The following is a 26,971-nucleotide window of genomic DNA, read 5'->3' on the forward strand; positions in this document are numbered from 1 at the left end:
ATTTTTGTTGATTTGTTGATTATTGGCTATATCTTAATATTTGTTTTGTGTTAAGCTGTTTGTGTTATCATAAAGAAATACCCGAGGCTGGGTGATTTCTAAAGAAAAAAAGGTTTAATTGGCTCATGGGTCTATAGTCTGTACAGGAAGTACAGTGCTGGCATCTGACCCTGGTGAATTATTCAGAAATCTTACAGTCATGGAAGGCAGAGGGAGAGCAGACAATGTCATGTGGCAAGAGTGGAAGAAGCCAAGAACAGGAGGGAAAGGTTCCAGATTCTTTTTAAACAACCAGATCATGCATTAACCAACTGAGAGAGAACCCATTTGTCATGAAGAGGATGGTGTTAAACCATTCATGAGGGATTTAGATCCCTCATGAATGATCTACCCCTATGATCCAATCACCTCCCACCAGGCCCCAATTCCAACATGGGAATCACATTTCAACATGACATTTAGAGTAGACAAACATCCAACCTTAGCATTTTGCTCCAGACCCTCTAAATCTTATGTTCTTCTCACTTTTCAAAACACAATAATGCCATTGCACTAGTCCACCAAGTTTCTGCACTAACTCAAAATCCCAAGTACAAAGTCTCATTTGAAATTGAAGACAAGTTCCTTCTACCTGTGAACCTATAAAATAAAAGCCAAGTTGTTTACTCATAATATACAAGGGTGATACAAGCTGCCTAGAGAGATTAGCATGACTAAAAGGGAGCCAAGTGCTCATATCCAAGACAATGGGAAAAAAGGCCACCACTCCAGAGCACTCAGGCCATAGTGTCCAATAAGCCTGGAGACACTGCTCCACAATCTCTGAAATAGAGAAGCTGCCAATGGCAGTACAAGCTGCCTAGAAAGGTTAGCAGATTAAAAGGGAGCCAAGAGTTAATAACCAAAACAATGGGGAAAAGGCTACACTCCAGAAGGCTCAAGCCATAGCCTGAGACACTGTCTCTTTGGAGTGGAATCTATTCCCGCTCCAAAAGGGAGGAATTGACCAACAGAAAGGAACAATAAACCCCACCCAAGTCTGAAAGCCAGCAGGGAGCTTATTAAATCTCCAGATATCCTCCTTTGATTCCCTGTCCCAGATCCAGGGCACACTGTTTTAAGAGGTGGGCTTCCAAGACTTTTAACACCTCTGCTCCTGTGGCTCAGCCGGGTGCGGTTGCTGCGGCTGCTGTCCAACTGGAGATGAGTGTCTACGGCTTTTCCACACACAAGGTGCCTGGTGCTTGTAGATCTAGCATTCTCGGGCCCAAAAGGCGACTTCCCCCTGTACACAGCTCCACTAGGCAGTGCCCCAGTAGGGACAGTGTGGGGGTTCCAACCCCACATTTTCTCTTGGCATTACCCTAGCCAAGTATCCCTGTAGGGCCTCTGCCTCTGCTGCAGGCTTCTACTGGGATACATAGGTTCTCTAATACATCCTCTGAAATCTATGGAGAAGCTGCCAAGCCACCTTCATGTTAGCATTCTGTACACCCACAGACTTAACACCATGTGAAAGCTGCCAAGGCTTATGGCTTGAGGCCTCTGGAGTGGCGGCTTGAGCTGGTCCTGGGGCTCTGTGAGTTGTGTCTATGTCTAGAGCAGCCAGGATTCATGGAACAGTGTCCCAAGGCTTATGGCCTGAGGCTTCTGGAGTGGTGACTCAGGCTGTACCTGGGTTCTTTGAGTGGTGGGTGTATTTTAGAGCAGCTAGGATGTGGGAAGCAGTATCACATACCTTATGGCTTGAGCCCTTGAGAATGGTGGCTTTTTTTCCATTGTCTTGGATATTAGCACTTGGTTCCCTTTTAGTCATGATAAATTCTCTAGCAAGTGGTTATCTCACAGTCTGCTTAAAATCTTTCTCTACCACAGGGACAGCTTATACATTTTCCAAACATTTATGCTCGGCTTCCCTTTTCAATATAAGTTACAACTTTATTATAAGTCATTCATTTGATCCCATATCTGATTGAAGCCTGTTAGAAGCATGATTTCTAACACTTTACAGCTTGAAAACTTTACTGCTTAGAAATTTCTTTCACCAGATACCCTAAGTCATCACTCTTAAGTTCAAACTTCCAGAAATTTCTAGGGCATGAACACATGCAGCCAGATTCTTTTCTAGGGTATAACATGATGACCTTTACTTCAGTTCCCAATAATTCCCATTTCCGTTGAAGACCTCATCAGCCAGGCCTGTATTGCCTATATTTCTATCAGCATTTTGATTATAACCGTTTAACAAGTCTCTAATAAATTCCAAACTTTCCCTCAACTTCCTATATTCTTCAGAGCCCTCTAAACTTTTCCAACCACTACCCAAAGCCATTTACACATTTTCAGGCATCTTTATAGAAATACCTCACTCTTCAGTACCAGTTTTCTGTGTTAGGCCATTTGCATTACTTTAATGGAACACCTGAGGCTTGGTGATTTATAAAGAAAGGAGGTTTAATTGACTCACTGTTCTGTAAGCTCTAAGGGTAATTGCTTCTGGTGAGGGCCTCAGGAAGCTTGCAATCATAACAGGAGGCAAAGTGGGAGCAGGCTTGTTAGATGGCAAGAGCCAGGTGCAAGGCAGAGAAGGGGGAAGTCCCAGACTCTTTAAATCAGATCTTGCATGATCTGACTGAGCAAGAACTCATTACTAAGGGGATGGCGCTAAATCACTCATGAGGGCTCTTCTTCTATGATCCAATACCTCACACAAGGCCCCACCTCTAACACTGGAAATCACATTTCAACATGAGATTTGGAGGGGGCACAAATCCAAACAATATCACTTTTAATCAAAGACTCTTTAAAATACCAGGTGAAAGTTGTACAAAAAGATTCCAGACAAAAAGAAGATGAGGACTTTCTAGGAAGGGGTATAAACCCTGGGATTTGAGTAGTAGGAGCAAATGAGAAAGTAGCATGAGATGTGCTTAAAGGAACTGTCAAGTGTAAAATCATACAGAGATTGGTTAGTCAGAATAAGGAGTCTGGATTTATTTTTAAGTGCAGTGGGAGGCCTCTTGTAGGAGACATCTGGGTTGGTCAAGGACAAGACTGTAACAGATCACTCTGATGAATGCATCTATTTTTCAGAAAATATGGTGGTTTGGGGCATGTTGGAATGGAGACAAGTTGAAAAGACAAATTTTGGAGATGGAACTGACAGCAGTTGAAGATGGAAACTTCCAGGTTTGTTCATTTATTTATTTATTCATTCAGTTGATATATTATGCCCTATTAAGTGCCCACTTTATGCTAAGCCATTTGTTAAGAAATGGCAATGGATCTTAATGTATTAAACAAATACTTACAATTCTATTATTAACTTGTAATAAATACAAGAAAAAATACAGAGTTTTGTGAGCTTTATAACAGGAATTTCTAACCACTGTGGGTGTTTACATGGTTGAAGCAGATAAATCATGGCTTCTGTGCTGTATGTGTGACTATTGAGATGTCAGCCATGCCTGCAGCCATGCAGAGATGTCCTCGTTCCCAGAAACTGATCTAGAGCAGTATTCCTCTCCACTTAATCTCCATCATCTCCCCATCAAGAAAAACCTGGAAAATGACTCCCTTCTTTATCTGTTACAAAGGAAATAAGCTCTTACTCTACTAGACATGTGGACTAGGTCTACTACTGTCCCCTTTACCCTGTGGCGGAGGCTTTTCTTATCCAGTAGCATTGCTTTTGGGGATTGCCTCTTCAGGGTTATGAGTTTACAACTGTGGGGAGATTAGTTGCCCATGAAGCCCCAGCCTAGCTTTAGGAGAGGAGCTGTAGGACTCTGAGGGATAGTTCCAGTTTTTCCAGAACCCAGCATCTCTGACCTCTAGGTGATAACAGTGTCTGGGGCTTGGTGGTGATGATTCTTTTTCAAAAGTTTATGTGCATCTCAGGGGAACACTGAATTTATTATTTTTGTTTTTGGTATTATTATCAGCATCATCTTCATTATCACTTTAAAACAAAATAAGTTATTATTGAAATAGCATGTTTCTAATGACTCTTAACCAAAATGTTATTTGTGTTTTCAAATGTATACATATATGTGTAGGTATGTGCACATGTAAAATACATTTTCTTCTATTTTCCTAGATTACCTTTCTGTTGGTTTAGTAAGGCTGGTAAAAATGTAGCTCGCATAAGATTCTATTGAAAGTTTAACCTTGAATGAGAATGTTTTCTCATATTTTAGTTTTCTCTGCCAGTCTTCAGAAGCTGGTGGGAAATTCCAGTCTTGTGAGAAATGCTGACATTTATTTCTGTAAAATATCTAGAACAATTAGTGTTGCATAAGCCAGACCCAATTAATTCTTAGAATCAGAAGTACATCAGAACAGGGGAGGAAGTACAGGGCTTGTATTAAAAGGGAGTTAATGGAATGTTTCCTCTTTTATTCTGGGAGTTTCCAAATAGATAAGGTCACCAGGGCCTCAGGGTCTAGATTGGAACAGAAAGACAAGACATAAATTTATTCTTCTAACTCTTTATAACTGATGTATCCCGAATTTCCAAACGAGGTGGCCTTATGTAGAGAAGCATATGAGTCATTGACTCTGTCTGGCCATATGGCTCTTCAACAGTGGTCTTCTCTACTCCACCCCACGCTACTACAAATTTAAAAAATTTATCTCGTGTTGTTGTGTCCCTGAGATAATGATAGAGAATAAACGTAATCAGCCTTGTTTAGAGGTCTAATTTGTGAAAATTTATGAAAAGACCTTATATTGGCTAAGACTTTATATACAAATACATTCCACTCAAATCACAATTTACCTACTGTACGTATAATGATAGGTATTCTCTGTCTAGTTCAAGTTGATTTTTCAAACAGATGAGCTTTAATTTTATGGATTTTCTTAACTAACTGCCCTGCTTACTCTGTTTCCTTGATTCTTTGTGTAACATAATGGGTAACTTGATCTGTACCTCATATTTTATGGGTATATAATTCATCTCAATTTCAGACGCAGGAGAGTTGTTCCTGTATGACTCCTCAGTGTCCTCTCCACACTCTCAATTAGATGATTATTTAACAGTCAGTTGAATTCCCAGACCAAACCATCAAGGCCTAGATCTTTAATTGCTTAAACTGTTTGTCCTTACATGTAGCTTTTAAACATCCTGCTGGATCAAGTTTAATCTAAGAAAGATGGCTTTCCTATCCTGTGAACATTTTATAGGATAGAATATAAGCAGTGAGTCAATGACATAACAAAATATTTTAATGTATTTTTATGTAAATTATGTATTTATTAAATCTCATACATATGTATATATAAACTCTATGGAACTAGATTCTTTTTATGGTTAAAGACATTGGGTGTTTAGTTTCTTTCAATGCCCAAATCTGCCTTTAATCATTGCTTAAATTGATAAGAGGCAAAATAGGTCTGTGATGTATTAGAGGATTATTGAACACTTTGTGATAAAATACCTGTAGTCTCAATTTTTTTTTTTAATTTGAAAACTTTAACTAAAAATCTTTTGACAAGATCTGTGGCTTATAGTCCTTGAATGAAGAATAAAGCAAGTTATATTGTGTCATCAGTTCTCCATTGTAGTGTGTCTACACTAGCTTACAATGGCCAAGATGGACAGTTCTGGGGTTCCATCCATGAGGGCACTGTGAAGCTTTGGCACTGGGGTTCCTGAGAAGCTGCTTGGGAACACCTGGTTTTCAGCAAACAGTAACAGGAGACTTAAAAAAATAATCTGTGTATTTGTCACTGTTATTCATGGAGGCTAGTTCCAGGATCCCTTGGGGATATAAAAATTTATGGATGCTCAAGTCCTTTACATAAAATGGTGTAGTGCTTTCATATAACCTATGTACATCCTTCTGTATTCTTTTAACAGATCATCTCTACATTACTTATAATACCTACCACAATGCAAATGCAGTGTCAATAATAAATATATCTTATTGTTTAGGAAATAATAACAAGAAAAAAAGTCCTGTAAATGTTCAAGACAGACCCAGCTGTTCATTTAAAAACACATTTTTGATCTGTGGTTGGTTGAGTCCACAGATGTGGAACCCAAAGATATGGAGAGTTGACTATAATTGCATTTCTCTGACTTTTATACTCCCTCTTTTACATGCTATGAAATATAAAATTCCAAATAACATTTAAGTCCTAGGTACTTTTCAAATGGCATTTGAAAAATATATCTATAAAGAAAATAGTTTTCATTTCTTCTATAATGTGGTCTGCCCTATTCCTTCCTTTTTCCTAAAAACATTACAATTCTTCCTTTGTTTATTCTTTACAAAAAGTCTTTGAAGAATTTTGAAAACTGGTTTAAAAAAAAAGTATGTACCATACCAAATACATAAAAGGGTAGCAGGTTGAAACTATTTTCATGTTGACATTGAGAAATAAGACAAATTACGAATGTCTCTTTTTCAGTACTTGATAAAATAAACCAAAAATAATAAAAGCTAGCAAAATTAAAACTATCAGAAATTATAAAAGAAAAGGAGTAAACCTGATACTTTACTTCCTTTGAAAAAGTAATAAACTTTGAAAAAAGGAAGCTCAGAAAGGGAGAAAGGAAAAATACAGAAAGGCTAAAAGATAGACCAACAGAAAACAAGAGAGGTGGAAAGAGATAGAAAAAGAGGGAGGGGAGGAAATTCTCTTCAATTTATGCAAAGGTTCATTTATGGGATTTTATTGAAATGATATTCACAGTATACTATTTTATAGTAGTTTAATCCGTCAATCCATAAGAGGAAATGTTTGAAATTATGTAACTTTAACATTCATAACGATTAATTCTGGGTGATGGAATTGTGTGTGTGTGTGTGTGTGTGTGTGTGTGTGTCTGTGTGGGTGTGCTTTTGTCTTTTATTACTTTTTTTTTGCTTGAATTGATCATGTATAAATTTAATAAAAAATAATGAATGACAATATGACAATATATTATTTCTATTAATGTGAAAAAATTGCAAGCGTTCCTATATACCAATAACAGACAGAGAGTCAAATCATGAGTGAACTCCGACTCACAATTGCTACAAAGAGAATAAAATACCTAGAATGCAACTAACAAGGGATGTGAAGGACCTCTTCAAGGAGAACTACAAATCACTGCTCAAGGAAATAAGAGAGGACACAAACAGATGGAAAAACATTCTATGATAATGGTTAGGAAGAATCAATATCATGAAAATGACCATACTGCTCAAAATAATTTATAGAGTCAATGTTATCCTCATCAAGCTACAAATGACTTTCTTCACAGAATTGGAAAAAAACACCTTATACTTCATATGGAACCAAAAAGAGGGCGCATAGCCAAGACAATCCTAAGCAAAAACAACAAAGCTGGAGGCATCATGCTACCTGACTTCAAATTATATTATGAGGCTACTGTACTCAAAACAGCATGGTACTGGTACCAAAACAGAGATATAGACCAATGGAACAAGACAGAGGCCTCAGAAAGAACAACACGCAACCACAACCATCTGATCTTTGACAAACCTGACAAAAACAAGCAATGGGGAAAAGATTCCCTATTTAGTAAATGGTGTTGGGAAAACTGGCTAGCCATATGCAGAAAGCTGAAACTGGACCCCTTCCTTACACCTTATAAAAAAAGTAACTCTAGATGGATTAAAGATTTAAACATGAGGCCTAATACTATAAAAATTCTAGAAGAAAATCTAGGCAATACCATTCAGGACATAGGCAAGGGCAAGGACTTCATGACTAAAACACCAAAAGCAATGGCAACAAAAGCCGAAATAGAAAAATAGGATCTAATTAAACTTAAGAGCTTTTGCACAGCAAAAGAAACTATCAACATAGTAAACTGGCAACCAACAGAATGGGAAAAAGTTTTGCAATCTACTCATCTGACAAAGGGCTAATATCCAGAATCTATGGAGATCTTAAACAAATTTACAAGAAAAAAACAACCCCATCCAAAAGTGGACAAAGGATATGAACAGACACTTTTCAAAAGAAGACATTTATGCAGCCAACAAACATGAAAAAAAACTCATCACTTGTCATTAGCGAAATGCAAATCAAAACCACATTGAGATGCCACCTCACGCCAGTTAGAATGGCAATCATTAAAAAATCAGGTGACAACAGATGCTGGAGAGGATGCAGTGAAACAGGAACACTTTTACACTGTTGGTGGGAGTGTAAATTAATTCAACCATTGTGGAAGGCAGAGTGGTCATTCCTTAAGGATCTAGAAATAGAAATACCATTTGATCCAGTGATCCCATTACTGAGTATATACCCAAACATTATAAATCATTCTAATATAAAGACACATATGTTTACTGGGGCACTGTTCACAATAGCAAAGACTTGGAACCAACCCAAATGTCCATCAATGATAGACCGGATAAAGAAAATATGACACATATACACCATGGAATACTATGCAGCCATAAAAAAGGATAAGTTCATGTCCTTTGCAGGGACATGAATGAAACTGAAAACCATTCTCAGCAAACTGAACAAAAACAGAAAACCAAATGCTGCATGTTCTCACTCATAAGTGAGTGTTGAACAATGAGAACATACAGACACCTGGAGGGGAACATCACACACTTGTGCCTGGGTGGCTAGGGAAGGAATAGCAGGTGAGGGGATAGGGGAGGGATAGCATAAGGAGATATACCTGATGTAGATGACCGGGTGGTGGATGCAGCAAACTACTACCATGGCACATTTATACCTATGCAACAAACCTGCATGATCTGCATATGTACCCCAGAACTTAGAGTGTAATAATTTTGTAAAAAATATTATTTATATATATTTTTAAACTTTATATATTTTGTGTTATATATATTTATATTTTCTTATATTTAAAAATATATAAAATATAAATATATATTTTATGTTATAGATATATACATATAAATATATATGAATATATATTGGTGATATATATATGAATATATATTTCTATGTATATTCATTAATATATAAAATATATTATGTAATATATTTATATTTAAATATATATTTTTTATATTCTAAATAGTATTATTTGTTGGAAATTGGTCTGTTTTTCTTTTTCTTTTTTTTTTATTGCTACGGAGGTTTTGCTCTGTGGCCCAGGCTGGTCTCGAACTCTTCAAATCAAGCAATCCTCCCAGCTAGGCTTTCCAAAGTGCTGAGATTATACGTGAGAGCCACAGAACCCTGGTTTTTTTCTATATTCCACACTATTTACCTTTTTTTGAAACCATGATGAGTTTGCATATTTGAACAGTACCTCTCAGATGTAGAAGAAAATGTTTTATAATTTTTTTATTTATATAATGTTCTAATCTTTTTCACAATCCATATTCTCTTCTCTGGCAGGATTTTTTCTTTCACCACATCCTCCTATTTCCCTGTAGACTTATGGCTATAATTTCATGGTGGATAAAATGCCATAGAGAAACCAGTTTGCAAATAAGGAAATGCACATATTACATGCATATGCATTATATTTGTTTTCTCAAGTTTTTTAATTTTAAAAAATACATAAAGTATCCTTAATTATTCCCTTTACTTATTTCTCTTTTAAGAGTAAGCCTATTTTACTATTATTGTCCAAATGTAGGGCTGCGAATTACAAATATCATTACCTCTCATAAGATGAAACATATGGATTTGCTTTATAGAACTATAATAAAAGTAGAAACTGAGGTTTTATTATACTTGATAGGGGATTGTTATTTTTATGATTGGAAGAGTACATATTTAACTGTAACCCAGTTCTTGGGAAGGGACAATATTTACCCTGGGATGTGGTTCATCAGATGAAAATACTACGGTTAGAAGGCTGTGTGATAGGTATTTTTATGAAGATGCTGGAAGACTCCCAAAAAGAATTTGGGAAAAGATAAAATAAAGGAGGAACTTAAATATTGTCAAATTAGTTAGCCTCTTATGTGGAAGAACAGCCAAATAGGCAGAAATGAAATTTTTTCAAAGATATTTAAACTGAAGTCTCAAAAATATAAGAAGGGAACTTTAATCCTAGTGCCTACTATAGAGACTGTCTTTGCAAACTTGAACAAATGTTGCAGTCTTTTAACTTTATTTCATTTTTCAAAATGAGAAATATTGAACTTTGTTGCCTCCAGGGTCCTTGAAGTGACTAATTGCCTAATAGTTTCTAAAGACCTTGGAAAACCAGTGGGCTGAGATTTCACATGCTATGCCATTTTCCTCCTTGATCATTGCATTTCTGTTTATTTCTCTGTAATTCAGTTTCCACTTCATTCTACATTTTTTGACCTACTGATTATGTTTCTTGAGATGTGTTTTGCTGAGAAAAGGGTTGAAATACCCACTAACTAGAACATTAGATAGGACCTCTGATTTCGGATTTATTTTCTAAAACATGACATTTCCTTCTTTTTAAATTTTTTTTCTTTCATTTTTTTCCTTCGTCCCTTCTTTCATGAAATATTTCAAAGATACATAAAAATGGATAGAATAATGTACAACTTCCAGTACATGTAGCCATGATACAGATGCCACAAATGGTAATGTTTAGTTGAATTTACTTTAGATATATTTTAAATATAAATAAAATGTTCTACACAGAGGAAGCTGCAAATGAGACCCTCCCCAACTCCACCTGCTTTTCTCTTTCTGAGTGTTTACCACTGCCTTCAAGATGTATATATTCCTCCCAGTCAGGTTTTAAAATCAATATGATATTCTGGAAAGTTTTAAATGTACACAGAGTATGGATAGAACTGTATATAATTATCTTCAACTTAATTGTTTTTAACTCAAGAACTGTGTTTCAAAATTTAACCACAATTGTTTTTAACTCAACAACATTTCAAAATTTAACCAATAGTTGTTTTTAACTCCATTACATTTCAAAATTTAGCCAGCTTGATGTAGGTGAATCTAGTTCATTTGATGTGGATGTACAGTGTTTCATTAGCTGTACCTTAATTTATTTTTTTTTCCATTTCGATGGTCATTTGTGTTGTTCAGGGAAATGTAAAAAAAATCACAATGTAATACCACCTTACTCCTGCAAGAATGGCCATAATCAAAAAATGAAAAAACTGTAGATGTTGGCATGGATATGGTGATCAGGGAACATTTTTACACTGCTGCTGGCAGTGTATACTAGGACAGCCACCATGGAAAACAGTGTGGTGATTCCTTGAAGAACGAAAGGTAGAACTACCATTTGATCCAGCAATCCCACTGCTGAGTATCTACCTATAGGGAAAGAAATCACTATTCAAAAAAGAGACTTGCACAGGCATGTTTTAGTAGCACAGTTCACAATTGCAAAATCATGGAACCAACCTAAATGCCTATCATCAACAAGTGGATAAACTGTGATATGTGTGTGTGTATGTGTGTATGTGTGTGTATATGACGGAATACTACTCAGCCATAAAAAAGAAATGAATTAACAGTATTTGCAGTAAGCTGGATGAGATTGGAGACTATTATTCAAAGTGAAGTAACTCAGAAATGGAAAACCAAACATCATTATGTTTTCACTGATATGTGAGAGCTAAGCTAGGAGGACACAAAGGCATAAGAATACTTCTATGAACTTTGGAGACGTGGGAAGAATGGGAGGGGGTGAGGGATAAAAGACTACAAATAGGATGCACTGTATACTACTCAGGTGATAGGCACACCAAAATCACCGTAAAGAACTTACTCGTATAACCAACTACCACCTGTACCCCAATCACCTATGGAAAAATCAAAAATAATTTTTAAAATAAACTAAAAAAACAAAGAGGAATAAACCAAGGCTCAGAGAAATTCAATGACTTGCTAAAATCTCACAGCTAAGAATCTTTGAAGCCATGTATGCAAGATTAACTAAAGACTGTTATCTTAGATTCTGCATTCTTTTCTTGTGATATCCATGAATCAATATTGAATAAGATACTGGAGGGGACAGGCTGGAAGTAATCCCTCCCCCAGAACTCCCCCCTCCAAAAAAGAAACCAATGAGGTAGCAATAAGCATTTGTTGTTATCGTGTATAAATTTCTTTTTTTTTTTTTTGAGACGGAGTTTCGCTCTTGTTACCCAGGCTGGGGTGCAATGGCGTGATCTCGGCTCACTGCAACCTCCGCCTCCTGGGTTCAGGCAATTCTCCTGCCTCAGCCTCCTGAGTAGCTGGGATTACAGGCACACGCCACCATGCCCAGCTAATTTTTTTGTATTTTTAGCAGAGACGGGGTTTCACCATGTTGACCAGGATGGTCTCGATTTGTTGACCTCATGATCCACCCGCGTCGGCCTCCCAGAGTGCTGGGATTACAGGCGTGAGCCACCGCGCCTGGCCCGTATCAATTTCTTTAGCATGCGCCCTTGCAGGGAAGTTTTTGAGTCACAGATAATCATGTATTCAACTTACCTTGGTCTTTTCATGTTGTTCTCCAGAATGGCCACCAGTTGATGATAAGATTCACTGATCCTCACATTCTCTCCAATTCTTGAGATTATCATGGCTCCCCTGAGAGATATTAAATGATATCTTATTTTATGTATGCATTTTATGAGATACACTTTGCATATTTAAAATTTACCCGTTTGAGTATATAGTTTTATGAATTTTGAAAACTGCTTACAATTAAGCCTAATCTGTAGAGCTTGCTATTTGACCCATTACATCTGTCAAACTTATTTATATATTTTTCATCATTTCACTCACAATGGTGTATTTAGGGGATTTAGTGAGACAAGTTTGTATTAGATCTTTTATTAACTGTTTTTTTTTTTCTGTTAGTATTTTCAATGACTTAACCTTTGTAGGGGGAAAAAAGTTACTTCAGTGGAAAACTATACATCGTCTAGTTTCTAGATGACAGGCCTCCAAGTTATTTGATCCAGATTCTATGGTAGTTACTTTACAACTTCATGAATTGTAGATGATATCAATGCAAATAATTCTGTGTATTGACACACAAATTCTATCCTATCCTGTAGAGGTTCAGTTGACTGCTCCCCTCCCTACTGTGAAAAATCTATCCCCGCTCTTCTGCAGTTATTACAATATTTTCTATCTATAAATACATCTATTTTCTGCATTCTTTTTTGACAGGGTTATAGTATTTACTTGTTTCTCTACTGAAATAAACTCTTTGGCTTATATTTATCTTCATATCTATCTTTATCACATTTATCTTCATTTTACTTCAAAAAAGTAAAATCCTGGTTTTACTATTTTGGCACATTATAACTTAGTGGTTTGCACTCTTAGAAATTCTGTTAGTTAAGTTTTTGAATCTGTTTTTTTTTCTCCATATTACTTTGTTTTGTTTTTTGAGAGTCTTGCTCTGTTGCCCAAATTATTTCATATTGCCTTTAATTTTTCCTTCTTGCTATTTCTCCTGCTTGATGCATTCCCCTGCCTTTCCTCCTGGGAATATGATTCCTAATATGATTTTGGAATTCTTATATGTTATTGTCTTTAGCACGGTTTGCTTTTACTGTGGGTGAAAAATTTATCTGCTATGGGTTGTGGCGGGAAGGAGTCTCAATAAAATAATGTTTTATTTGTTTTGCTAAAGCCTGGGTAGTTTAACTTGTCCTGAGTGAGTTGTAATGCTTGATCTGACTTGGTATTCCTACATGTGAATACAAGCAGGCCTAGAGCTTCCATTTCTCACAGGTAACATCATGTTCTTAGGTTGTTTGCATGTTTTCTTATTGTTTCTCTGGCATATCTGTTCAAGGTGTATTTAAGGTACAAGAAAATGTTTAATATATTGAATTAGGTTTTGAAAATTGAAGAAATTGATTCTAGAAACTATCCCTAGACTAACAGACTCATACTACCCTGGAGCCAGCATCAGTGCTACCGTGGAATCAAGAATTCACTTCTGCCTCCATTGTCACTGCCACCAGCGTCTGTCTACTCCCAGGAAACTAAAGGACAGGCACTCAACTGCTACTGCAGAAACACCCACAATTCCACAGGCTTGATTGCAAAAGTGGTTGAAAATCACCTCAACTCTTTTCCAACTTCCAATCTTATGTGAGTGCAAGGATTGATGGAAACTGATTCTTCTTCACATCCTTGGCTGCATGGAAGTCTGGAAAATGTAGTTGATTTTCTGTTTGTACCTGATATGTTTATTTTGTTTTGATTGTCTTTCAAAAACCTCCAATTAAGATGAAAGTTTAACATAACTTGAGTAATTCAATTAATGGTGACCATACCTAAACTAACAGGAGACACTCCTTTCAAGGAGTAGGTTCTAACTCCCACTTTATGGGCACCAATGGGCACATCATTTTGGCCTTACAGGAAGCAGATGATATCATGCAGTTAGGAGTGCAAAAGATTTACTGCGGAATAACACTTATAAATGTAAAAGGGAGGAAATGGATTGGGAGATGGTGCCATCAGAGTTCAATACAGGTCTAATAAAGTCTCTGTTAAGCCAACAAGCTCTAGGACAAAGATGGCTCACAAAATAGTCGTATTGTACAGATATGGCCAGACTTTGTACCACAGGCCGACTCTGTCATTGGTCAGGCCTACCCCTATGATGATATAAAGCTGAGGAGAACCTGACGGAGTTAACACTAGAAGGCTATCAGGTAATGACACCCCTCCCAGCTGGCAATACACTCTTCCTTGAAGGGAGATCTTGAGAGTGCATCTCTGTGTGCTGCAGAGGTCACTTGTGCTGTCACTAGGTTTGTGTGAAAAACATTGCTCCACCCACTAGGGCCTCCCTCTGCGCTTATACTCAAATATCCTGCCACAAGATCACTCGTATTTAATTTCCTAATTATCTTTTCATTCCCTGCACAGGCAAATTGTCTTTTCTTTCTTTCAATCTTGACTACACTATCCATAATTTCCAAGTATTAACAGGAGGAGGACAACTGTGTCTAGTCATCAGTTTGCCTTTTTCATTGACTCAATTTATTTACCTCTAAAAGCATCACTTCAGGGAGATTAATGAGGGTCAGCCAGTGAGCACATCTGAAGCAACTATGATTATACCACTGAGACAATAAGTAAAAGTGATCCGGTACTCATCTCAAATTAACTTGAAAATGGGTGAGGATGCGGTGACAAACGGCTATTGCCCTGTTTTTAGCGAAGTCAACTGACAAATACCCATCTTTTATTGAGAACGTTAACGATCCCTATGCTAGAAGATGGAGGGAAATAAAAAAATAGAAATTAATTGTCTCTGTATTCAAGAGACTCTGAGTCTAGTTGAGAATGTGCACAAGGAATAGAAATAATTCCATTTGAATATATATGGCTTGAACATTTCCTATTCTAAGTGTTCATTGTAGACTACCAGCATCAGCCAGATGCTAATAAGAAATGCAAATTCTCACACCTTACTCTAAACCTACTGCATCATAATCTGCACTCGAATAAGATAATTCAGGTAATTCTATATGTACTTTGAAGTTTGAGAAGCAGTAACTTACACAAAAATGCCATTTTTGGTTGACTTTGGAGAAAGAAACAGAATAGGAAGGGAGGGACAGAGGACCCTCAAATAGTTGGCTTGAAATCTCACCTTTAAGGAAGGAGAGAATTTGAATAAATAGAGTTACAAGCTTTTGGGAACAAAATACAGCCATCTGCTTTTAAAATTTGTTGAAGAAATCTCCAGTATTAACCCAAGAATCCACTGTGTTATTTTCCTTAGTGGGGTTTTATGGCACATCTAATTAAAGCTAATTTAACTTGATATTGACATTTATGTTGTATGTCTTCTATGCTGCAGGGTTTCGATGAAACACAATGATTTTTCTGATAATTCATTAACTAGGACTAAAATGGTCTGAGTTTATAGTGAATTTCACTACTAAATAAAGTTTGCCATTGCAAGGTGCTTTATGGCCAAACTATTTTTATTTCTAAAGTGTGGCTTTAATAAATTCTATTGCTCGCATTCCTCTAGATTATCGAAAAGTAGGCATTTTTACAAAATGTGTTCTTCCTACAGCATTTTGTGAATTCCTTCCCCCCACTTCTCATCTTCCATCTTCTGTGAATTGGAAACTGTGTAAGTCCACAAAGCAGATCCACATGTTCTGAAATGGTGCTGACGGGGACTTTGGCTATAAGTTAAAATGTTCTCTTTAATTCCTGCTCACATTATTAAGACAGGTAAATTATATTTTCATGAAATGTTTCCATGTTTGAAAACCTCTACTATATATGATGTAATTTCAGAGAGTCTCTTTGTGGCTGTCATTCTTGTATTTCTAATTCCAGATCACAGAGGGAAGTGCAAGCCTTGAACTGACACCACTAATTCAGAGTCTTGGTATCATAGAGAGAAGAAAAACATTTTTAACTATGACTTTGAGTAATTAAAAAAAATTATCCCTAGGGATTCTTATTCTTATACCTTGAGTTAGAAGTCATAATAGTGTTACTGGAAAAGGAGGTATGAAGAAGAATCTCAGTTACAAAAAGTGTAGTTTGAGCTTAATGCATTAAGAATGGGAACATTTGCTAAATTCCAGCTTATTTTTTTAAGTGGTTTCCATTTCCCTTTCTTATGCCTTCAGTTTCCTAATTTATGGGCAAGTTTAGATATTCAGTAATACTTTTAAAAAGGTAAGCCGTAGTGCTGTGATTTGATGTGTCATCTCCAAGATTCAGGTATTGAGATGGTATTTTTTTTTCTTTTAACTCATTTGCATTTGTTACAACTTTAAGCAGAATGTGACTCGAGCACTGCATTTCCATCCACAAGACTGGCTCTGAGTTATTTTTGAACGGCTTTATGATATGCTTAGGTAGGCTTCTAACTTTGCTCCTCCAAGCAATACTTTTCTTTGGAAAACAAGCCCTGTGGAGAGTTTCATCAAGTTGCTTCAGTTTAACCTACTTCTAGAGGACTAGTACATGCAGAATTGGCAACTACAGGGGATGAAAAATTCAAAAAGTAGATCCTACAAGATGTAACAAATGCTTTTCTTCTAAACATCAAAGTATAGCTCAGGAACACGTTGATAGCAAGATTTGGTCTACTAAGGAATCCAGCTTGATAGCTAAACACTTTAGACCACAAAGTTAACATCATGTTACATGTATCTTCCAACACATGTTACTTTGATCTGTTAAAATAAGCCATGTGAAACTAAAAGAGCATGATTAGCTCTGCGTTAGTGCCTAAGGTATCACAGCATCACTTATAAGTAGACAGAAATCTTGTCTTCCCTTAAAGTAGTTTTTTAATGCCATACAGATTTTTTTTTTTTGAGACAGAATTGAACTGTCACCCAGGCTGTAGTGCAGTGGTGCGATCTCGGCTCACTGCAATCTCCACCTCCTGGGTTCAAGCAATTTTCCTGCCTCAGCCTCCCAAGTAGCTGGGGCTACAGGCATGTGACACCACGCCCAACTAATTTTTTTGTATTTTTAGTAGAGATGGGGTTTCACCATGTTGGCCAGGATTGTCTCGATCACCTGACCTCATGATCCACCCACCTCGGCCTCCCAAAGTGCTGGGATTACAGGAGACTTTTTTATGTTAACAAAAATAAAGAAAAACATCCTTGAAAATGTATTATCAAAGGAACTGTAGAGTATTCAACAGGTAAGTCACCCCTCAGCTGGAGCTTAATCTACTTCTTCCACACGTGATGTGTCGTCATCTCCCTACAAACGTACCTATTATATCACAGGTGAGACCAAGGACCAGGTAGCTAACAATGCCTTTGTGGAACGTCTTCGGAAGCATGTCTTAGAAGTGATCTATATGATCGAGCCCATTGACGAGTACTGTGTCTAACAGCTGAAGGAATCTGAGGAGAAAGAAGACTTTAGTATTAGTCACCAAAGAGGGCTTGGAACTTACAGAGGATGAAGAGGAGGAAAAGGAAAAGGAAGAGAAAAAAGCAAAGTTTGAGAATCTATGCAAAATCATGAAAGACATATTGGAGAAAAAAATTGAAAAGATGGTTGTGTCAAACTGATTGGTGAGGCCTCCATGCTGTATTGTCACAAGCACAAATGGCTGGACAGCAAACATGGAGAGAATCATGAAAGCTCAAGTCCTAGGAGACGACTCAACAATGGGCTACATGGCAGCAAAGAACACCTGGAGATAAACCCTGATCACTCCATTACTGAGACCTTAAGGCAAAAGGCAGAAGCTGACAAGAATGACAAGTCTGTGAAAGATCTGGTCATCTTGCTTTAAGAAACTGTGCTCCTATCTTCCAGCTTCATTCTGGAAGATCCCTAGACACAGGTTAACAGAATCTACAGGATGATCGAACTTGGTCTGGGTATTGATGAAAATGACCCTACTACTGATCATACCATTGCAGCTGTAACTGAAGAAATGCCTCCCCTCGAAGGAGATGGTATTAAGAGGTAATTAAACCATAAGGGCTCCTCCCTCATCAATGGGATTAAGGCCTTTATCAAAGAGCTTTTTCTTAGTATTTATCTCTCTTCAACCTCCTTCCATGTGAGGACACAGTCTTCCTCCCCTCCAGAGGATGCAGGCATTACCAGACAACCAAATCTGTTGGCACCTTGATCTTGGAATTCCCACCTCCAGAACTGTGAGGAAATAGAATTCTGTTCTTTATAAATAATGCTATCCTCAGGTATTTGGTTATAGCAGCACAACTGGACTAAGACAAGTAGATCAGCCAATTTCATAAATAAATAGGCTTCATTTTATTTTAAGAACGTCATTGAGATACAGTTCACATTTCATAAAATTCACTCATTTAAAATATATAATTCAGAGATCTTTAATATAGAGTTGTCCCTTTGTGTCTGCTGGGGATTGGTTCCAGGAACCCTTGCAAATACCCAAATCCCAGGATTCTCAAGTCTCTTAGTACTTGCATATAATTTTGCAATTATACGGAATAGTAATTGTGTATAATTTACGCATATCCTCTCATATAATTTAAATCATCTCTTCCTTATTTATAATACTTACTACAATGTAAATGCTATGTAAAATAGTTGCTATACCCTATTTTAATTTTTATTGTTATGTTGTTATTTTCACTGTTTTATTTTCAACTATTTTTGATATACAGTTGGGTCTTATCTGTGAATGTAGAATTCATACATATGAAGTGCCAGCTGTATTTAGCATATCGGTCACACATCTGTCACTGCAATCAATTCTGGAACACTTTCATCACCCCAAAAAGAAACCCTGTGCCAATTAGCAGTCAATTACACATTCTCTTTCCCCAAATCCCTGACAAATACTAGTCTACTATCTGTCTTTGTGAATTTGCCTATTCTATATATTTCATATAAATAGAATGGCAAAATGTGTAACCTTCTGGGACTACCTTTTTACATTTAGCATCATTTAAAGGTGTGTCTATCAGTACTTGATTCCTTTTTATTGCCAAACGATATTCCATTCAATGGTTATAACACAGTTTATCCATTTACCATTTTATGGAAATTTAAATTGTTTCTGTTTTGTGGTTATGTATAATTCTTCCATAAACATTGCTTTTAAATTGTTCGTGTAGTCATATGTTTCCATTTCTCTTGGGTATATACCTAGGAATGATATTGCTGCATCATAGGATACATCTGCTTAATGTTTTCTGAGGAAGTGCCAAACTGTTTTTCAAAGTACTGCAGCATTTTGCATTCACACCAGCAAAGTATGAGGATTACAATGTCTCCACATTCTCTTCAATAGGGTTATTGTCTTTAGTTTTTGTTATAGCCATCCTAGTGAGTATAAAACGGTATCTCACTGTGGTTTTAGTTTGCATTGTTCTTGATGACTAATGATGTTGAGCATCTTTTCATGTTCTTATTGGCCATTTCTATATATACTTTGAAAAATGTCTACTAAAACTCTTTGTTCATTTTTAAATTGGGTTTTTGCTTTGGTTGTTGAGTGGTAAAGAACCATTATCTCTTCTGTCTAGTAGAACCTTATGAGATATTTGATTTGCAAATTTTCTTTGAGTAATCTTTTCACTTTTTGATACTATTATTTAAAACATCAGAGTTTTACATTTTGAATTCCAGTTAGCCTATTTTTTTTCCTTTGGTCCTTGTGCTTTAGGTTTCATATCTAAGAAACCATTGCCTAATCCAAAGCCCGAAACATTTGTATTCATTGTTTCATTTCAGAGTTTTAAAGTGTTCTGGGGCCAGGCACAGTGGCTAATGCCTGTAATCCCAGCACTTTGGGAGGCTATGGTGGGACAATTGCCTGAAGCCAGAAGTTCAAGACCAGCAAGGGCAACATAGCAAGACTTTGCAGAGGTACAATTATGGCTCACCACAGCCTTGATCTTCCAAGCTCAGGCAGTCCTCCCACCTCGGCCTCCCAAGTGCTGGGACTACAGTCATATGCCACCATGGCTGGCTAAGTAAAAAAGTAAAAAAATAAAATAAAAAGAGTTTTAAAGTGTTAGCTCTTACTTTTAAATGTGTGATCGCTTTTGAGTTTAGTTTTCTATGGTATGTCAGGGAAGAATTCAAATTCATATTTTTTTTCAGGTGGATATTCAAATTGTTCCAGCATTATTCATTGAAAAGACGATGATTTTCTCCACTAAATTGTGTGGGGTGTCACTTCTATTCCATTGATCTATACATATATGCTTACACCCACCTTTGAGCTAAATAGATATATTTAGGGTGCCATATTAATTCTCTTGTTTCATCAATTTTAATCATATTTTTGGAGTTACTATATTAGTTGTTGTCCAAGGGGTTACAATTAATGTCTTAACTCAATGCGATTTTGTTAGATTAATACCAACTCAATTTCAACAATATACAAAAACGTTGCTTCTGTAGCTTTATTCTCTTTTCCTCATTGTACTATCATTGTAATACAAATCACTTCTTCATATATCATACACTCATCAACATAATTTTACTGGCTTGCATAGAAACCCTTTTTCTAACGATGTTCTAAAACTAAGCCATTGTATATATTTATCACCAACCAAACAGCTATGATAGGTGACAGATGGGTAAATAGCTAGAAATGTGATTGCTAGATTGTATAATAAGATAATTTTCAACCTTACAAAATACTGCTGACCTATCTTCCAAAGTGAGTGTACCATTGTTATTCCCACCATAAATGAATGGAAGTTCCTCTTACCCCTGAACAGCAATTTTGTTGGATATAGAATTCTTAGTAGAGACTCTGCCTTTCAGTATCTGAATACATCAACCCACTGCTTCTGCCCTCTGTGGTTTCTGATGGGAAATCAGCAGGAAATCTTATTGAGGATCACTTGGAGTTGATGAGTAAATTTTTTTTGGTATTGCTTTTATTAATTTCATTTTATTTTTGACAATTTGACTATTGTGTATCTAGTTTTTAATTGTCGAAGAGGTCACTCTACTTGAAATTTGTTGAGCTTCTTAGATTTGTTGGTTACAGTTTTATAAAAAAATTAAATTTAGAAACATTTTGGCCATTATTACTTCAAATAGCTTTTCTGCTCATTTCTTTTCTGTCTTTCTGCTATTCCCACTATACCTATGTTGATATGCTTGTTAGTGTCCCATAAGTCTGTGAGGCTCTGTTCATTTTTTAAAATACTTTATTTTCTATCTACTCACCAGTTTATGTTTTCTCAATCAACCTATGTTTAAGTTTAATAATACTTACTTCTTTCAGCTAAAATATGCTGTTGAGGCTACCGGGTGATTTTTTCTTATAGTAAAATTTAATGTCCAAGTGTGTAAATGACTTCTTGTTATGCAGCTAAAATGAATAAACATAAACTAAAGCCTTAACGTATGGATTTGTGGAGAAGTACTAAACTCAAGTCAGGGAAGACAGACTTAAAGAAACGCAGAAGCTCAATATTCCAAGGGACGTCATATATTGCAGGGTTCCATCATTCCAAAGTTTGATTTCCATGCAATATCACTTTTCAATAGGTGTTTCTATTCTATTTCAATACAGATCAATTACCAAAGGTGTGGCTCAGGGCAGGAGTCCCTAAGTTTCCATTTCCATTAAAAAAGAGTAATATTTTGTGAACTATAGTCTTTCTTGAAGTTTTAATATTTTATAATATTATTTGATAATTCAAAATGCTATTTGGAAAAATAACACTTTTAAATAAAGTAAAAATGGTATTGTTGCCATAATAGCATACTTTGAAAATATCTTCTGATTAACTCAGTTTGAAAATCTTACCTGAACATTATTTTAATATTGTCAGGTAATATTATGATTATTTTAGTAGATCCTCTTATTTGCCCAGTGATGCTTGTTAGATGAGTGCCATTTGTGTACATAACAGCTTTGCTTTATTTGGATTGGATTTACAGGATTTCTTTGATTGCAAAGATCAAGAGATAACATTATCACCATTATCATCATCATTATTTTAAAACAGAATAACTTATAATATTTCCATAGTATACATATAATTTATTAAAATTTTTCTCAGACTTTCATTTATCAAAAATAAGTAACTTATCAAAGAAATATGATAGACTTTTAGCAGGTTAATTTTTTTCTCAATATTTGGAAAATAGTGTTTCAAGTATTTATCTTATATTAAGGGGCTTTTTCCTTTGTGTGTATGTGTGTATATTATTTATGTAAGTGTGTTTTAATATATGTCTGTACACACCATCACTGGGAATTATCCTGTTACTGAGTTGATTGAGTTTAATAAACCCAGATTTTTTTCCCCCAAGGCTACTACTCTACTCTTTGTTGGGTTCCCTGAGAGGCAGTTGGTGCTTTAAAAGCTGATGTGCTTGTCTTGGGACTTCAGTTGTCTTCTTCTATTCACTTGTCAACAGGAGAATTTTGGGAAATGGTATGATTTGTGGGCTGATCCATAAAGCTTGGTCACTTATGGCAAATAATTGATATTTATGCAGAATAATGAAACTCTTTATGTTTTTTTTTACCAGCTTATTCCTGTTAGTTTCCTGGCTGTTTGCATCACCTATCGTAGCTGTTTGGCGATGCATGTATGCAATGACCTCGTTTTAGAACATCATTAGAAAAAGGGTTTCTATGCAAGCCAGTAAAAGAAAGGAAGTACAGAAATTATTTAAGAGAAAGTTAAGCAAAAACAGGAGTGAACTACTTAAGAAAAGCTATATTGTCTTTAAAAATGTCCTTGACTACTTAAATGTCATAAGGGCGGGGTAAAATATACTTTTACAAATCTTAATATTTTAAGAAAGCAATTGTTTTCTCTGAATTTCATTTAGAGACATTTAACATTTTTAAAGTAATTTTAATCATAAAAAGTTAAAACTTGATCTTTTTATTTCTTTTAATTGATCAAAGATGTATGGATTTTCAAATAAGTTTATATACTATTATAGCAGGAATTTTTATGCATCGTATATAATGAACCTATTCAGTAACTACATTTGCTATCACATTTCACATTCACCATTCATTCTTTCAAGTGCATTTGCATTGTCTAATACTGACTCATGCAAATAAGTAAACTCTATCAAAGAAGAGACACATGAAAGGGAAGAAGTGTGGCCAAAGCATAAAGAGTATTTAATTATCCTCCTCTTCTCCCTGAGGTTATTCTCATAGCTCCATAGTCATTTACTTACATTGATTTACTCTCATTTACATACATTGATTTAAACTTTTTTTTGTTTGGAAAAATTCTTGTGTCTTTTTCATATGTATTTGTCTTTATTATTCAGTTAAGCTGGAAACTACTCCAGAGGACTTGCTTCTCCCAATGGTTGAGAAAACCAGTACTCTGTTGAGTTGTGGCTGCTTCTGTGTGGTATGATAACTGGCAGACAGAGTGTACATTGTTGCTGTTTTTAACTAGGATGATGAATTATGGAAGTTAATATTCTATGTACGACATCCTCCTGTGTATCCTGCCTCCAGCTCTCCTGGCTCTGAAACTCTGATAGAAAGATCAATAGATGATCCCACACTTTTATTCCCCTTACGCTGATAATGGGACCACACAAGAGATACTACATAGTTTTATTGTGGGAAAGAAGGTTTTAGACTAAGAAAAACAGGAGAAAAAACTGACATTAATTTGAAAGTAAATGTCTAGATTTTTGTACCAGTCTAAGTGTAGCATTTCTGCCAAAATTTTTTAACCATTTAGCATGTGAATGGATCTTTACACAAAATCGAATCCTGATGGAGATGAGCTGCATGTTTATTACTTTCTCAACTTCCTCATTGTTAAGGCAGTATAAAAATGACTCTTATTTCACAAGTGTCTATAGAAAGCTTGTGACTAAAAAGTAGACTGAAATGAGACTATATCATAAAGACAATTCAGAGTAAGTTGAAGCTATACTATTTGAAAAACTGTTAACTCTTCTGTTTCCATGAATGCAGACTGCAGCATATTTTAAATTTTAATTTTTGTTTGTATTCTTGGTAATTTTTATCCTCCCTCAACCAAGTCCTCTTTTAATTGTTTGCTCTCATCTGTCCTAGAACATTCTTATTTTATGGCAAGTAAAATGCCTGGTTAACCAAAGCTACAAATCCAAGAAGGAGAGTTCCAGCAAGAAGTGTTTCTAGAATAAGTTAGAAACACACAAAATGAGCAAAGTTCAGACTGGCTGAGTAATGTTTTGGCTAGTACTGCTGGAAGCATCTCTCACAACCAATTTACAGCTTTGCAAAGTTTGGGTTTTGGAGGAATCCCTGTCTCCGTATCCATTAGCAAGGCTGTTAGTTTGGAAACCGAGTGAACCTTGTCAGGATCAGAAGCAAGACTCTATGTGCTGACAGCTTCCAACAATACAGCATGACAAATGCATTGATATTTTAATTTCCTTTTCTCTCATTTGTAATAGCTACTACCTGCCCGATTAGTCAAGCGATATCCTAAAAAGAATTATACAGGGGCAGGGACTGTTGTGAAGGCTATTTCTGAAGTTAACAGCATAACAACGTTTTTGAAAGAGGGTAAATAGAGGAATACCAAATTTTGGAATACCAAAATAACATGGAAAGAAGTAATTTCATTATTTTCATTGCGGTAAAATATACACAAAATTAGCAATTTTTAAGTGACAAGTCAGTGGCATTAATTACATTCACATTGTTTTGTCACCCTTACCATCATCTCCAGAACTCATTTCTTCTTTCCTAACTGCAACTCTGTACTCCTTAAACAACTTCCTGTTCTCTCCTGCCCCTAGCCACTGGCAAAACCATTCTACTTTCTGTCTCTGTGAATTTGACTACTTTTAGGAACCTCATATTAGTGGAATCATAGTGTTTGTTCTTTTGTATCTGGCTTATTTCACTTAGCACAATATCTTCAAGTTTCCTCCATGTTCATCCAAGATTCAGCATGCATCAGTTTTTTTCCTTTTTAAGGCTGAATAATGTTTCATTGTATATAAACTATATTTTATTTATTCATTCATCTCTGCACATTTGTGTTTCTTCCACCTTTTGGTTATTGTGCATGATGCTATATAGACTTCATTTTTAAAAAAATCATCTCTGAATCCAAAGAGCTACTATTTTATCACAGTATTTCATGGTGGATTTCAGGATAGCAAATTCCTTTGAAGAACTGAGACCCAGATACATTTTGCTGAAATCACAAAATACACACACACACACACACACACACACACGTTTACTGATAAAATATTCTTGGGAACCTTTAAATCAGGCAGAATACCCAGTTTTCCAAGTGGCTATCTCATGTTTTTTCCTTCATCATCTTCTTAAAAATTATTTTTTTAAATAGACTATTCCATGCAGATATTACTTCTGGTTTTAGACAGTACACTTCTGTTGTCCATTCTTCTGTAATCTGTGATGGAAAAAACAGAGGTTCCCATGGTATTTTCAATAAGATAAAACCAAGACTTAATTGGGCATGGTTCATTCATGTGCAGTATTTCTGGATCTACTAACTGTGTCTGTTTACAAGGGAAAGGTGGCTGCATTATCTTTCATAATGGAGTGATATATGCACCAATTGCCTGTGATATTTATAGGGGGAGGGTTCTGTTCCATGGATTTGGGGTTTTATGAGATCCCCCAGTGGGATGCCTTTTAATTGCTTGAGTTATATTAGCCCTTGAGGTAAGATCCTTTTCTCAAGTGTCCAGCCAAGCCCCCTGCTCAGCCCTCCTCAAAGCCACAGTAAAATTGCTATGCTTAAGTAGGGTAGGAATGCTAACATCCCAGATCTGAGAGAGGTAATTTGGTCCAAAATGCACTCCAGTAATGTTTATGTTTCAGATAAAGTGCTTACAACACTGCCACTGCCCTTTTGACCCCCATTTCCTTGTTCGTGTGCTTCTAGGAGAAAGTGATACTTAAATTCAAATCTTCACTTTTATTAGCTCCCAGAGTGAACTAGGATTTCAGTCCAATTTTATCTCTGGTATAAACATCCTGTTACCATTCATATCTGGGAGATATCTTGAAAAAATGATTAAATACATTCCATCAAGTGAACAAATAGAAACTCATCAGAATCTACCTACCTTTCTTTCCCTTTCTTTCTTTCTCCCTCTCTTTCTTTCCTCTCTGTTTTTTCTTTCTTTCCTTCTTTTTTCTTCTTTCCTTTTTTCTTTCTCTTCTTTCCTTCCTCCTTTTCCCTTTCCCTACCTATTTTTCTCTATTTTTTCTCCTTGTCTTTTTTCCTTCCTCCCCATCTCCTTCTCTCTCTCCCTTTTCCTCTTCCTGGGTTCCCCTCTTCAACCCTTTTCATCTTCCCTCCCTTTCTCCTTTCATCCCTCTTTCCTTTTTCCTTTCTCCTTCCCTTCTTCATTCCTTCCTCTTTCCTTTCTTAATTTTCTTTCTCCTTCCCTCCCTTCCTCTTTCCTTCCTGTTTTTTCTTCTTTCTTTTCAAATATGTGAATATATATATTACAAATTCAAGGCAAATAATTTTCACAGTTTGTCATATCATGGAACACACTTTCTATTCTTCTAAAGATAATTGCTAGTTTTATAGCATTATAAACAAAAAGTGTTGCCTCCATAATTTCTAATATTCAGCAATATGTAAAATTAATC

The 26,971-nt window shown here is 36.0% G+C and overlaps 1 long non-coding RNA gene and 1 pseudogene across 1 annotated transcript in view; both read left to right on the forward strand.

Moving 5' to 3' along the window:
- The window catches only part of LOC144582850 (uncharacterized), a 293,627-nt gene that overhangs the window by 224,674 nt on the left and 41,982 nt on the right, over nt 1–26,971 (forward strand). Inside the window, exon 3 of the long non-coding RNA XR_013536323.1 lies at nt 3,094–3,189. This is a non-coding gene — a long non-coding RNA (uncharacterized LOC144582850). The remainder of the gene's footprint in view (nt 1–3,093; nt 3,190–26,971) is intronic.
- Nucleotides 17,612–18,609, forward strand: LOC100389158 (heat shock protein HSP 90-alpha pseudogene; annotated as a pseudogene).

The sequence above is a fragment of the Callithrix jacchus genome, chromosome 5 (assembly GCF_049354715.1).
Source record: "Callithrix jacchus isolate 240 chromosome 5, calJac240_pri, whole genome shotgun sequence".
NCBI lineage: Eukaryota > Metazoa > Chordata > Mammalia > Primates > Cebidae > Callithrix > Callithrix jacchus.